The sequence below is a fragment of the Mesoplodon densirostris genome, chromosome 7, assembly GCF_025265405.1.
Source record: "Mesoplodon densirostris isolate mMesDen1 chromosome 7, mMesDen1 primary haplotype, whole genome shotgun sequence".
Classification (NCBI taxonomy): domain Eukaryota; kingdom Metazoa; phylum Chordata; class Mammalia; order Artiodactyla; family Ziphiidae; genus Mesoplodon; species Mesoplodon densirostris.
This window is the reverse complement of record NC_082667.1, coordinates 66945979-66960467: the sequence shown is the minus strand read 5'-3', so window position 1 is coordinate 66960467 and position 14489 is coordinate 66945979. Positions and strand designations below refer to the sequence as shown.

Here is a 14489-nt window from a genome sequence, read left to right as displayed (position 1 = left end):
CTCTGCAATTACAAAGCAGCCGCAAAACAGACACAGCTTAAACAGTACGTTGTAAAAGTTTTACGGTTAGTAAAGATAAGTGCAAAATTAATCCCTAAAGTACAAAGCAATTAAAAAAGTACATAATGAAGCAATTACCTAGAAATGGTGGGGAGCAGAAGGAGAGGACCCATGGACAATTTTATTCTGGAAGGGTCTTCACACTTATGTTTCTTTAATTGTGTTCAATGAGAGAGCCATAGCAAAGTAAGATTAATAAGCTGCAGAGAAGAGGTAACAATTGATAAAGGGGTTTGAGAGCCAAGCTGAAGAAAATTTTACCTTGTTGAAAAGTTGGGACCAAGGTGGAAAATAGCTATAAAGGCCATTATTGGGACCATTAATGGAATTTGATTATAGGCTGTGGATTAGATAATAGTAATGTCTCAATGTATAATTTCCTGATTTGGGGAAAAAAGCAAGAGCAAAAGCGTAAAAAACCTGGGAGCCAGCAATGGATGTTAAAGCTCCAGAGAGTCAGTTTCTCACTCCTTTTCTTATTCTTTTTTTGTTTTGTATTTTGTCTTTCTTTAATTGAGTCTGCCTGCTGCTTTGTATTGTGCCCTTGGAAGGTAACTTCTTTGCCACCATTACATCGTGTTTCCAATTTTCCATGAAGGGACCACCAGGCAAGGCCAGAATCAGCTCCTCAGAATGATAGAAACTGAGCAGGGACTGCCCCCCCTTCCTTCTCCCCCACCTCCTCCTCTTTCTCCTCCCCTTCCTCCCCCTCCCCTCCCCCTCCCCCTCTCTTCCTCCTCTCCCTCCTCCTCCCCTTCCTCTTCCTCCTCCTCCCCTTCCTCTTCCTCCTCCTCCCCTTCCTCCTCCCCTTCCTCTCCCTCCCCTCCCCCTCCCCCTCTCTTCCTCCTCCCCCTCCTCCTCCCCTTCCTCTTCCTCCTCCACCTCCCCTTCCTCTCCCTCTCCTCCCCCTCCTCCTCTCTTCCTCCTCTTCTTCCTCCTCCCCCTCATCCTCTTCAGCATCAGCATCTGTATCAGCATGATCACCATCCAAACAGTGTTGTGGTTTTCTTTTGAAAAATCCTCATACTCACAAATCTGAAATTGCAGAAGGGGAATTAAGAGACATCTACTCCCATTGCAAATGCTCTTCACTTTGTAAAGCGATGCAAGGGGCAAGATCCTGATGAGTAAAATTTCCCAGTGCTTACCAACGATGGTTTACAGAAATTATCCCTACACACAAGTTTTTCCATCAAGCGGGCTTACCTGCACATAAAGTCAGCCCTGAAGAGAGTTACCCCCAGTAACACCCCCAGGAGACATTTACTCCCCGAGGTCCTGTCTCTCTCTGTGTCTGGGCTCTCTCTCTAGTTTTGGATAGTCTAAGGAACGGGACCTCTTTCCTTGCTTAGTGCTGGCCACACTCCATGCAGTGTGTCTGGCTTTATTCATTATGCCTACTTCAAATGCTGCTCCCCAGTGAGTGAAGGTCTTGATGGTGTGTGTCATTTTCACTGCCTTAGAATTGGTAGTCCTATAAAGAAATCATGGCGTAGGGGAGAGAAAATATTAGTAATACTATGATTTCAAGGCAGATGCTTCTCTTGGGTTTCAGTGTTTCTAAAATCAGGTTGTGCCTAATAAATTTGGCACATATAGATAAATAATAAATATATAAATAAATTACAATTTATTATCCAAATCAGAACACTTTTGAAAGTAAAAGAGGATACCACTAAGTGTTACACTAGACCAGCAGGCATGAACCAATGTTGTCATGGGCAAACCAGGACATGATCACTTAACTTATAATTTTATATGTACATTTAATGCAATTTCATTCATTTAACGTTATTTGGTAGGCGCCTGCCATAGGTGACATTGGGCATACGATGTTTAACATGGAGCATGTAATGCTTAAAATTACATGCTTGGGCTTCCCTGGGGGCGCAGTGGTTGAGAGTCCGATGCCTGCCGATGCAGGGGACACGGGTTCGTGCCCTGGTCCGGGAAGATCCCACATGCCGCGGAGCGGCTGGGCCCGTGAGCCATGGCTGCTGGGCCTGCGCGTCTGGAGCCTGTGCTTCGCAACGGGAGAGGCCACAACAGTGAGAGGCCCACATACCCCCCCCCAAAAAAAATTACATGCTTAATATTTGGCATACAATGTTTAAAAAGTAAACACAGCCCCTTCCCTCTTGGAGCTGATGGTATAACGGGACAGACAGCTGATAAAAGGGAACAAAGAATAGATGTATAGTTACAAATTGTAATGAGTGCTGTATTAGTTCATTCCGGCTGTCATAACAAAATACCATAGACTGGATGGCTTAAACAACAGAAGTTTATTTTCTCACAATTCTGAAGGCTGAAAGTCTGAGATCAGGGAACCAGCATGGTCAGATTCTGGTGAGAGCTCTCTTCCTGGCTTCCAGACAGCCACCATCCTGCTGTGCCCTACATGGTAGAGAGAGAGCTCTACGGTCCCTTCCTCTTCTTATAAGGACACCAGTTGTGTCTGATCAGGATTCAGCCCTTACAACTTTATTTGACCTTCATCACATCTTTAGAGGCTCTGTCTCCAATACAGTCACATGGTGGGGGGCTGGTGATAAGGCTTCAACATATGAATTTTCGGGGTCAGAGAGACACAATGAAAAACACAGAATGTAAGTTCCAAAAACTCATGGGCTTTGTAGGTTTCGTTCAGTGACAAAATTCCCATCTCATATTACAGCCCCCAGCACATATTATAGCTCCCAGCACAAAGGAAGGAAATACTAAATAAATAATGGTTGAATTGAATTAAAGCAGAGAAGGGACATGATCTGATTTATAATTTTAGAAGATGGATTGGACAGCAACAAACTCACAAACAAGCAAAAAAACTTATTAGAAGGCTATTGATAGGCGGAGGGAGGGGACACGGGCTCATTGCTGTGTGTGCCCTGCAGTCTGTCCCTCACTCGCTGCTGACAGCCTGTCTCGTCGCCCGCAAGCCGTGCCACCACCCCACAAAAATGCTTCGATTACCCACAGTCCTTCACCAGATGAGGCCAGTGTCCAGGGCACTGGCTTCTCATCTCACTCGGGCTTATGCCAAAGATGTAAAATTTGGTGCGGATGCCCGAGCCTTAATGCTTCAAGGTGTAGACCTTTTAGCTGATGCTGTAGCCGTTACTATGGAGCCAAAGGGAAGGACAGTGATTAGTGAACAGAGTTGGGGAAGTCCCAAAGTGACAAAAGATGGTGTGACTGTTGCAACGTCCATTGACTTAAAAGATAAATATAAAAATATTGGCGCTAAACTTGTTCGAGGTGTTGCCAATAACACAAACGAAGAGGCTGGGGATGGCACCACTACTGCTACTGTACTGGCACGCTCTATCGCCGAGGAAGGCTTCGAGAAGATTAGCAAAGGTGCTAATCCAGTGGAAATCAGGAGAGGTGTGATGTTAGCTGTTGATGCTATAATTGCTGAACTTAAGAAGCAGTTTAAACCTGTGGCAACCCCAGAAGAGATAGCCCAGGTTACTACGATTTCTACAAATGGAGACGAAGAAATTGGCACCATCATTTCTGATGCGATGAAAAAGGTTGGAAGAAAGTGCGTTATCACAGTAAAGGATGGAAAAACACTGAATGACAAATTAGAAATTATTGAAGGCATGAAGTTTGATAGAGGGTATATCTCTGCATACTTTATTAATACATCAAAAGGTCAGAAATGTGAATTCCAAGATGCCTATGTTCTGTTGAGTGAAAAGAAAATTTCGGTGTCCAGTCCATTGTTCCTGCTCTTGAAATTGCCAGTGCTCACCATAAGCCCTTCGTCATAATTGCTGAAGATGTGGATGGAAAAGCTCTAAGTACACTCGTTTTGAATAGGCTGAAAGTTGGTCTTCAGGTTGTAGCAGTCAAAGCTCCAGGTCTTGGTGACAACAGAAAGAACCAGCTTAAAGACATGGCTATTGCTACTGGTGGTACAGTTTTTAGAGAAGAAGGGCTAACTCTAAATCGTGAAGATGTTCAGCCTCATGACTTAGGAAAAGTTGGAGAGATCATTGTGACCAAAGATGATGCCATGCTCTTGAAAGGAAAAGGTGACAAGGCTCAAATTGAAAAGTGTATTCAAGAAATCATCGAGCAGTTAGATATTACAGCTAGTGAATATGAAAAGGTAAAACTGAATGAACGTCTGGCAAAACTCTCAGATGGTGTTGCTGTGCTAAATGTTGGTGGGACAAGTGACATTGAAGTGAATGAAAAGAAAGACAGAGTTACAGATGCCCTTAATGCTACGTGAGCTGCTGTTGAAGAAGGCATTGTTTTGGGAGGGGGCTGTGCCCTGCTTCAGTGCCTTCCAGCCTTGGATTCAAAACTCCAGCTAATGAAGATCAAAAAATTAGTATAGAAATTATTTTTAAAACACTCAAAATTCCTGCAATGACCACTGCTAAGAATGCAGGTGTTGAAGTTGAGAAAATTTTGCAGAGTTCTTCAGAAGTTGCTTATGACGCTATGCTTGGAGATGTTGTGAATATGGTGGAAAAAGGAATCACCGATCCAACTAAGGTTGTAAGAAGTGCATTACTGGATGCTGCTGGAGTGGCCTCTCTGTTAACTACAGCAGAAGTCCTAGTCACAGAAATTCCTAAAGAAGAGAAGGATCCTGGAATGGGCGGAATGGGTGGGATGGGAGGTGGGATGGGAGGTGGCATGTCCTAATTCCTAGAATAGTGCTTTACCATCATTAATGAGCTGTGAAAGGAAGCTCAAGGCAGTGTTCCTCACCAGTAACTTTAAGAGAGGTCAGCTGAAGGAGATGACTGAAGAAAAGGCTGGCTGATGTTTAAGAAAATCACTATAGGGGCTTCCCTGGTGGCACAGTGGTTGAGAGTCCGCCTGCCGATGCAGGGGACACGGGTTCGTGCCTGGTCCGGGAAGATCCCATGTGCCGCAAAGCGGCTGGGCCCTTGAGCCATGGCCGCTGAGCCTGTGCGTCCGGAGCCTGTGCTCCGCGACGGGAGAGGCCACAACAGTGAGAGGCCCGCGTACCGCAAAAAAAAAAAGAAAATCACTATAACCATCAGTTACTGGTTTCAGTTGACAACATAGAATGGTTTACTGCTGTCATTGTCCACGCCTACAGATAATTTACTTTGTATTTTTGAATAAGGACATTTGTACATTCCTGATTTTTTTTAAAAAAAGGCTATTGATAGAGTTGTCTACACAAGAATAATTGGACCAGAATGTTGTCTGTGCATACTGAGAGATGTGATTAAATTTAAGCTATATTTAGGAGGTAGAACTGACTGTATTTGCTGATGCATTACTGGCTGTGAAGGAGGAGGAAGAGAACATAATTATGGCTGAGTTACATAATTATTTATGTAGGTTTCAGGCGTGGGCTATTAGATGGATGAGGGGAAGACGAAGGGACAGCTGGGGAGGCAGGGAAGGAAATCAAGAACTTGGTTTTGGACAAGGTAAGCTTGCGATGCCTGAGAGATACACACGTGGAGGTGACATGTAGGCAGGTGGATATATAAATCTCGAGCTCAGCAGAATGTGGTGTTTCCTCCTGCCCTGAAAAGTTCTTATTACAGCGGTGGTGAATCTTATCATCAATGGAATCTTACACTGATAATAGTTATACCTCACACTTAGTGGGCTCTAAACTTGGGCTAGGTGTTGAAATTCTCTCATTTGATCCTCACAACTACTTTTGCAATGTGTTGTTTTTGTGACACATTGCACAGACAAGAAAACTGAATATTAGAAAGTGAAATGAAATGTCTGAAGTCACCAATCTAGCAAATGGGAAATGTAGGATTTGACACCAAGACTGTTTAACCCCTGTTCTCTAACCACAATGTCCTCCCATCTCTCAAGAGGCAGAGGTCTTGGAAACATTTCCTACTGTGCTTCTATATTATCATGTGACCTTGAACCTCAGGTGGGAAATGAAAGGTAATCTGTTAGGTCCCCTGCAGTTCTGCTATACTGCAATGCTTATCTCTTTTGTAAATCCCATTTTTAATGTGCGTTTGCTGTAGGTACCTATCAGCGATGAAACCCAAGCTGACAATTCATTTTGATGTGTATGAAAAGGGCAAATCTCTTTAAGTGAAGACCCAGCACACTAGCTTTCTTAACCTGAATTCCAGTGGAGTAAGAGGAAAACTCTTTAAAACAAATACTTCTGAGTGAGAAAATGTTCAGCATCTCAGATTCGTTTTATCATCTGAACGATAACCTCGAGCGTTCCTCTGAGACGAATGTGGTGTGATGCTTGGGCCAGACACACAGCTTTTCCTCTAATGTTTGCACCCAGGGTCTGCCAAACTTCCCCACTTATGCTGTCCCAGTGACACATGGGTCACCTGTCATCTGGCTCCACCGTGCTGGGAGGTGACAGATTGTATTATACTTTCCTCTAGTGATTCTGAGTGCCCTGCATTTCAGAAAGGACCCTCCTAACTTATCCTCCTGGCTTATCCTTTGGACCAGTGTCACCTTTTTGGTGTGTGTGTGTGGGAGGGGCATCTGGTACGGACAGTCAATTTGAATTTGATTGGAACATGCTAACGAACTGTTCATATGGGGAGTAGGGGTTGTTTCTGATTAGATTAAGCTTCTGAGAGAGGAAAGAAACAGCCACTGATTAAAGACATGAAAAAGGAAACACATTAAATGAGTCAGTGGTTCATCTTCATATAGCAAAGTATAAATTAAACAGTCCTGGGGATCAGCTTTGAATAGCAGCTGGGTAGAGCGAGCTTTTCTGAATACATCCACAGGAGAAGGCGCTCACAGCAATTCAGAGGGGCTTAACCCACCAGAGAGGGCTCTGAAAACTCCTGAGTAAATGGATGGGCTGAGTTATCTGATAAAAATGACTCTCACACTAGGGACGGGAAGGGTTTTGTTTGGATTTCAGAAAATTGTTCCCTGAGTCCCTGTGACATTCAAGCTCATTATTATTCTCTAACAGCATCAGTGATGGTAATGGAGCCAGAGATCTTAGTTCAAAACAAAAGATGCAGTTAGAGTAGAGAGCACACGTGTCAATGGGACCCTGATTTGGAACGTGGCCAATACTTCTGTCTCAGAGCTTGGGGCTTCTGTAGTCTTGATTCTATAGAAACGCCTGGGCTGGAACTGGCCTTCTCAGCTTCATGCATGGGGAAGCTGTGAGGGTCAGCCCTGCTAGACTGTGTCACCTGACCAGGGCTGGCAGTGTGGGTGCAGCCGCGCCTCCCCCTGGCTCACACTAGGATCTGTGGAGCTGCCATGGGGCTGTGTCGGAGGAACCCTGAGTCATGCATGGTCTCCAAGCCCCTGGCTTCTCCTTTTCCAGCCTGCTGGCTTCTCCCTTGGTTTTCTGACTGCTGCTCTGGTTCTGAACTGGAACCAGACTCTCTCCTACAGCCTGTTTTGCAGGAGTCCTAATACCTGCCTACCCCTGGCAGCTCCCTCTCTCCCCACTGGGGACTAAATCTCTCTGTATCTTCAGTCCCTAGTGGGGACCTGCTCTGAATGGACTCATCATCTGGACCTGGACAATCTCTCCCCATGCCTTCTCTGCTTCTGCTGCAAAGTCTCACCTGATAGATTGAACCCCTGTTTATCCATGCTGCAGGGCCCAAGCCTCTCTGGTCACTTTGCCTCTCCACATGCTGGCAGCTTGTATGAATCAGGGAAATGATCACAGTCTGCAACAGCAGCCCCCAAACCCCAAAGGCTGAAACCGGGACGAGTTTATTTCTCACTCACTTCACAGTTCTCTAAATGTTGGGGGGCTCTCCTGGGCAGCTCTTCTCCAAGTGGTAACTGAGGACTCAGGTTGCTTTTCTTGGGGGTTCCCCATCTTTGAACTTCAAGGTCATCTTGGCGTAAACATCCAGCGGATTGGGAGGAGAAGCAGTAGAAATGTTCATGGGTTTCCCACACTGGATACTTACCCACGTGGGCCTGAAAGTGACAGGCCTGAGCTGCTCACACAATCCCTCCCGACTTCAAAGAAGGCTGGGAGGGGCTTCCCTGGTGGCACAGTGGTTGAGAGTCCGCCTGCCAATGCAGGGGACGTGGGTTCGTGCCCCGGTCCGGGAAGATCCCGCATGCCGCGGAGCGGCTGGGCCCGTGAGTCATGGCCACTGAGCCTGCGCGTCCGGAGCCTGTGCTCCACAATGGGAGAGGCCACAACAGTGAGAGGCCCGTGTACCGCAAAAAAAAAAAAAAAAGGCTGGGAGATGTAGAGGAACACAACACAGAAATTCGTAAGCGATAGGAGTCAGCCACATCCTTGGAGACCACCCTTCTCCTGGCTTCACTTCCCCAACCCCAGGTAGAACCAGGCCTGTCTTCTTCCTTTTCTTCCATTCTGTCTTGAGTCCACCCTAGCCTGCATGTGGACAATAGTAATCAGGGCTGTTGGCTGCTACGAGTTTTAAGGTAACCATGTATAAGTTCACCTTGTTTGGAATGACTGAAAGAGGGCTTCTAATCTCAATGACCACGTGTTTGCTAAGCGATCCTCCTGGAATCTCCCATAAGGAAATGAACTTCCATGGTCCCAATCTTTAGAGTCAGAGCATTAGGGTCAAGGAAAGCTGGGGCCCCTGTCTCTGATGGGCTGGTTTGCTGAGCTTGGCACCATGGCTGCCCCTGGGTTTCCTATAGGTAAACAGCTATTTCAGCAAATCTCAAGTTCCTGCAAAACAGCCTTTGAACTTTTTCTTCATGAAAAGTTTCCAGACATTCCAGCCCAGCTGGTCTCTTCTTGGATTCCTGCGGGATGAATCCTCCTGCTGCCTTCTGATAGTTCTGAAGGATCCCTTTCAAACAGGGAAACTGCTTCAAGGGCTTCTTACGGCTGACCCAAAATCAGACCCCTTCAGGGACATCTTCCAAGAAAAAGCATCATTTTTTTTTTTTTTTCCCAAGCAGCAATTCTGTCCAAAAGACCTTTTGGCAGTGTTTTATTGTAAGAATAGGGCTTGGGAAACTGGATCCCCAGGGAGTGTTTTTCTGTGGAGTCTGATAGAAGAATAAGCATTGTCAGACTTTAAAAAATGTTTCCTTACGCTTGAAAATAGTGAAATATCTGCCTTTGGGAACCTGGGAGAGCACCAAGGAAAGTGCACAAGGGGGTGACTCAGAACTAAGGCTCAACTCTCAATCCTTCATTCATGCAACTTATTGAGTATCTATCATATGCCAGGCCCTGTTTAGGCTCTTGAGATTCCTTAAGGAGAGCAAGGTGACCATGGGTCTTCTCTCACAGGCTGGTGTTTTGGGCCCATAAATAGGAAAAAGGCTCCATCTCACTGGTACTCAGGGAAATGCAAATTAAAACTACAGTGAGGGTGAATTTCACACCCATCTATGAACGATGCCAAATGTTGGCAAGATTGTAAAGCAACATGAGTGCTCATCTGTTCTGGTGGGACCGGAACATGGGATTCTCACTTTCGAAGAGTTTCGCTCTCCCTGGGAGAGTTGAATGTGTGTTATAACCTATGGCTCAGAAATTCCACTATGTGCAGATACACAGAGAGGTGCTCTCTCTTGGGTGCCAAGAAACATGTATAAGAATATTCGAAGGAGCACTATTCATAATCCTGAAAACAACCAGACTGGACCACCAGGAGAATGCATAAATAAATGTCTGTACATTTATACAATGGAGCCCAATGGTGATGAAAATAAATGAAGCAAGAAGCAAGTTGAAGAATGCAGACAATATACTTCCATTTATACAGCATTTAAAACCAGGTAAAACTAAGTACATAGTTGAGCTTGATGGCAAGGAAATTATTAACAAGGTTCAGGATAATGGGTTACCTTTGTGGGTAAGGAGCAGCACACAGAGATTTCTAAGTTGCTGCCAATACTGTTTCTTAAGTGGGCGGTAGGTAAACAGTTGTCCCTTGTGTTATGTGTCTTTAAACTGTACATATACAAGGTACACAGGCACACAGCTGGAGGAGGTATAGGTGACATGGGAATGCAGAGCAGAGGCATTTACCAAATTCAGGGAAGACAGGGAAAGTAGGTAGGAATTAGCCAGGCAAATAAATATATGTGATAGGGGGAAGAGGCTGACAGCCTCTGGCTTTTGACTTAGCTTTGCCTAGGCTTGACCTCTCTTTCCTTCTCATTCCCATGCACGGCTGTTGCTAGAGTGAGACGCATGCGGTGTCTAGGTGATGCCCTCGTCAGTGTCTTTGTTTGCCTGCATTTCTGACCCTGCAACCACTCTGCAAACAGGTTGCTGGTCTTCTGCCAGCCATTCTCAGGCCTCAGCCTCCATCTTCCTCGTCTTCCTCCCCCCAGCCTGCCTGGGTTGGCTTTTGACTCTTGTCTCAGCATTTCACAGCCAAGTTAGGCGAGACAGCTACACATAAAAAGGTAATTGACAACATGAACCAAGAAATAAAGGACCACCTGAGTGGTGCAAATCGTGTTTCAGGACTTTGGAGGAACAGGGCCAGGCTGGCTTTGGATGGACGGAGAGCAGGAAGGAGGATGTCTGGGCTAAGGGAACAGTGGGAACATTTTGCCAAGAGAGAAGAGCTCATTAAATGTCATAAGGAGATAAAAGCTGGACAGGATTTGGGATCTTATCCTGTGGACTGTGGTTATGAAGTACAAGACTAAGGTGCCACCGCCCCCCAATCACTTACCCTCGGTAGATACTAATAAATGGTGGCATGCTTTTCCACTGAGCCCAGACGGAGCCTCAGAATCCTTCTTAACCCAGTGCTTCAGAAGGACATTAACCAGTGAATGGATTTAACATGGGAGTGTTATCTGCTATTCCTACCAAAGACTACAGAGTGATTACTAGACTCTGAGTAGGAGAAATGGTCACACTGTATCCTGATGTCTTGCCTCCAGTGTCTCCCTATTTTATAACTCCCAATTCACAACTCTACTGGTTGTCTCAAATACTGGGTAATATTTGAGGTATTGGCAAGAACACTTAGAACCACAGAATGCAAAAAGTAGAAGGTATCTAACATGTCACTGAGTCCAGCTTCCAAGTTAGGAAGTTAGTCCACTTCCAAGTTAGTCCACTCTTCCATTTGGCAGCTGGGAGAAACTGAGGCTTGGGAAGGAAACAGGTCTATTTATGTAAGTGGCAAACATAGGACATAAACTCAGTCTTCTGACCCTGACTTTGTACCAGCAGCTCCCAGTCCTGGGAAGGGAAAGGAACCTGACCCTTCCTAAGAACCTACTAGATGCCTGTCTTTGCTAGAGGGAGCTTTTCATACAGCATCTCTTTTAAACCTGCCAGTTGCCCCAATAAAAAGGCAACTGACATCCAAGAACAGGTCCAAGTCAAAGGCTAATGTGTGACAGAGGCAGGATTCACACTCTGCCTACCAGCCCCCAAGACCTGCATGCTTTCTTGTAGTTCCCAGATGGATGCACCACGTTTTTTCAGAAACAATCACAGGATTAGGGCTCCCTGGGAAGGGCTGTGTCAGGTTCTCGGTCGCGTCTGGGGTCAGCCCAGCAGCTTCTCCGTGGGCGTCTGGAAGCGTTGGCTAGGTGGGGGGCTTTCTCTACAGTGAGTTCATGGTTCCATAAGATGAAACTGCCTGCAATTGCCCAGGTTCATTTGATAACTTCCCGAGTTTTATAACGGTAATTCAAGCTCTGCAGCCAAAGTAACTCTTCTCGTTTGTAGCAGCCTGCACTTAAATGTCAGAGCTTTGCTGAAAAACCACTTGGGTTTGAAGGAAGTCATTGTGTTCAGTAAAATCTGGCACATTTTATGTTTATGGCCTTTATTAGAGGAGCCAGCTAAACGAGTTAGGCCGCCTCTCTGTATGGTGAATGAAAGCCCAGGGCTCTGGGATTGCTGGAATCACTCATTCAGATCAGTTATTGAACATGTCCTGAGTGCCTGGTGCTGGTATATGCAACGTGCACCTTGTCTTCCTGGAGCTTATACTTTAGCAGGGCAATGGAGGTGGAGGGCAGACATCGAATGAAGAAATACATAAATAGAAGTATTGTGAATAAGCATTAATAAGAAAAAGGGTGGGGTGCTAAAAGTATTCAGAGGGAATATAATTTAGACTGAGTGGGTGAAAGAAGGTAAGATTTGAGCTGGGTGACAAGTGGGGGATTTATTCCAGAAAGATGGACTAGCAGGTGAAAAGGCACAGAGACGGGAAAAAAATTGGTATGGTCAAGAAACATGGTCAAGAAAACAGAAGCCACGAGGTCCAGCCTTGGGCTGACGTGCCACCAGGCATCCCCAGTGCCTGTAAGGCTAGCACACGCCTCACTTGTTAGGAGCCTGGGTCACAAGCGCGCTAGGTAAAAATTAAGTTCTACCTTGGTAGTGGCTTCCTGTGCCCTGTGACCTCATCTGCCTTCTTGGTTGCTGACCCTTGGTCTTCATTTCTCAGCCACCCCTTTGGTACCCAACCCTTGCCCTTCCTCCTCTTGGCATCTCCACCCCCTAGAACTTGCAATGCTAAGCCATCATTCTGTCCCACATCTTTGCCCTCCCTCCAGTGGCCCATTGTGCTTCTCTGGCACAATGCCTCCCGTCTGTAGCCTCTATCTGGTTTGGGTCTTGCCACATCTTGCCAGCTAAGACCTGTGTTCCAGGCCTGGATCCCTTTTACTTCCTCATCCTCCCAAACCTCCGTGGAAGCTTCATGATGTCATCTTTCATGAGGTCCAAATGTCAGTGATTTTCTTTCCTATCCTTTGTCTGCCATCCATGAGAGGGTCTCTGAGATCAGCTGTGGGTAAGACTTCTGAGATTCTCTCTGAAGAAAGCCATTGGTCAGCGGAGCTGCTCATCATGCGGGGATCGTGGAGCACAGGCTCTCTCTTGTTTATTTCAGGGTCATTGGGCAGGGTCCAGAAGTGGAGGGGCAAACACGCCAAGTACACATCTTCTGCTCCAACCAGAAGCTGCCAGGAACCCAAAGGCTACATCCAAGGCAGATGCTCCCTATAGATGAGTTTCTTTTCACAGAAGAGAGGAGAACGGAGACAAGCTGTAGGTGAACAGGTGCTTCCAGTCTCCAGAGAGGAGCCTCTCCCTGCTGGGCCAGGCACTCTGGAGGGCAGCACGTCTGTTGTCTGTTGGGCTTCAGCCAGACACGTGACTCCTCTGCAATCATTTGTCCCCTGAAGGTGGCTGTACAAGAGAAGCCAATAGCAGCAATCATAATGGTTATTATAAAATACTCAATAATAACAAGTGCAGGCTAAGGGCTTACAATATTCCGAGCACTATGACAGGGGCTTCCAGAGCCCACAGCTCAGTGTAGCAATCACTGTAATTTGAGTTTCATAGATGGGATGTTAAGTACCCCAGAGTTGCCGCTCAGCCAGCACAGGGTGGGGCCAGAATAGACCCAGATGTCCTGATCCCACATCGACTGCCATGCATACAGAGCTCACCCGGAGGCAGGCTCAGGGTCAAACACCTACCTGCACTCCATCCCCTTCTTCTACCGGGCGAAATTGAGACTTGGGAGGAGAAATATCCTGCCAAAGGTGACATAGCAGCAGGTGGCAGAGGTAAAAATTGGAATCCACTTCTCGCTGGCTCCAAAGCTGTGCTTTTACAAACTATGTGCTACTCCCACCCAGCCCAGCCATCCCACCTCTGCTGGAAACCCGTGATGTGTTCTAGGCACCATTTAGCACATGTCTAAAGGAGAATATGGTGAAGAGCTTGGAGAACATTTTGAAAGAGGGAAGGAGATTAGTAAACCAGCAGGTACCAGAGTGTTATGGTCGGGAAAGACAGGGCTGGGACCACAGAGCATGACGGGCTCACCTAGTTGAAGGGGATACAGAACTGTGATGCTGAACTGACGCCCCAAGGATGTCAGGTGAAGCGGGGCAGGGTGGGTATGCAATTGCATATGCAGAAATCCAGAGGTGAGAGGAACCCCAGCATGCTGGAGGAAGTAAAAACTCAGCATGACTGCAGCACAGAGTGTTAGGAAGCAAGCACGAGGCTGGAGGGGTGGGCAGGGGCCAGGCTGCTGGAGCCTCAGGGGCTGTGCTGGGGAGGGCGCTGTGCAGGCGGGACGGGATCCAATGTACACCTTCAAAAGATCACTCTGGCTGCTGGGTGGAGAAGAGACTGGAGGAGGAAGGCAGGAGGGAGGGCAGTTGTTTGGAGGCTGTTGCAGAGTCCAGATGGGACATGGCAGTGGTCTGGATGAGGGCGGTGGCTACAGGATGGGGAAAGGGGAGTGGCTTCAAGAGGTCAGCAGTGAATTCACACGGCTCCTTTCACCGTGCAGCTAAGGGCAGAATGGGAGGTGTTGCCACCACCCTTCTGATTAGAACCACGGCAGATGCTCCCACTCTAAGATGAAATGGCGACTGAACTCTTTGAGAGACAGGTCTTGGAATAAAAGAGCTTTGTTACAAATCATGTACTGTGTTGGGTCGCTGAAATATGTCAATTAGTAGCCTCCGTTCCA

General features: G+C 46.6%; 1 protein-coding gene and 1 pseudogene across 5 annotated transcripts in view; both read left to right on the top strand.

Moving 5' to 3' along the window:
- Nucleotides 1-14489, top strand: part of GALNT18 (polypeptide N-acetylgalactosaminyltransferase 18) — a 346555-nt gene that overhangs the window by 271439 nt on the left and 60627 nt on the right. The gene's annotated exons all lie outside the window — the stretch shown is intronic.
- LOC132493211 (60 kDa heat shock protein, mitochondrial-like) lies at nucleotides 3021-4728 on the top strand (annotated as a pseudogene).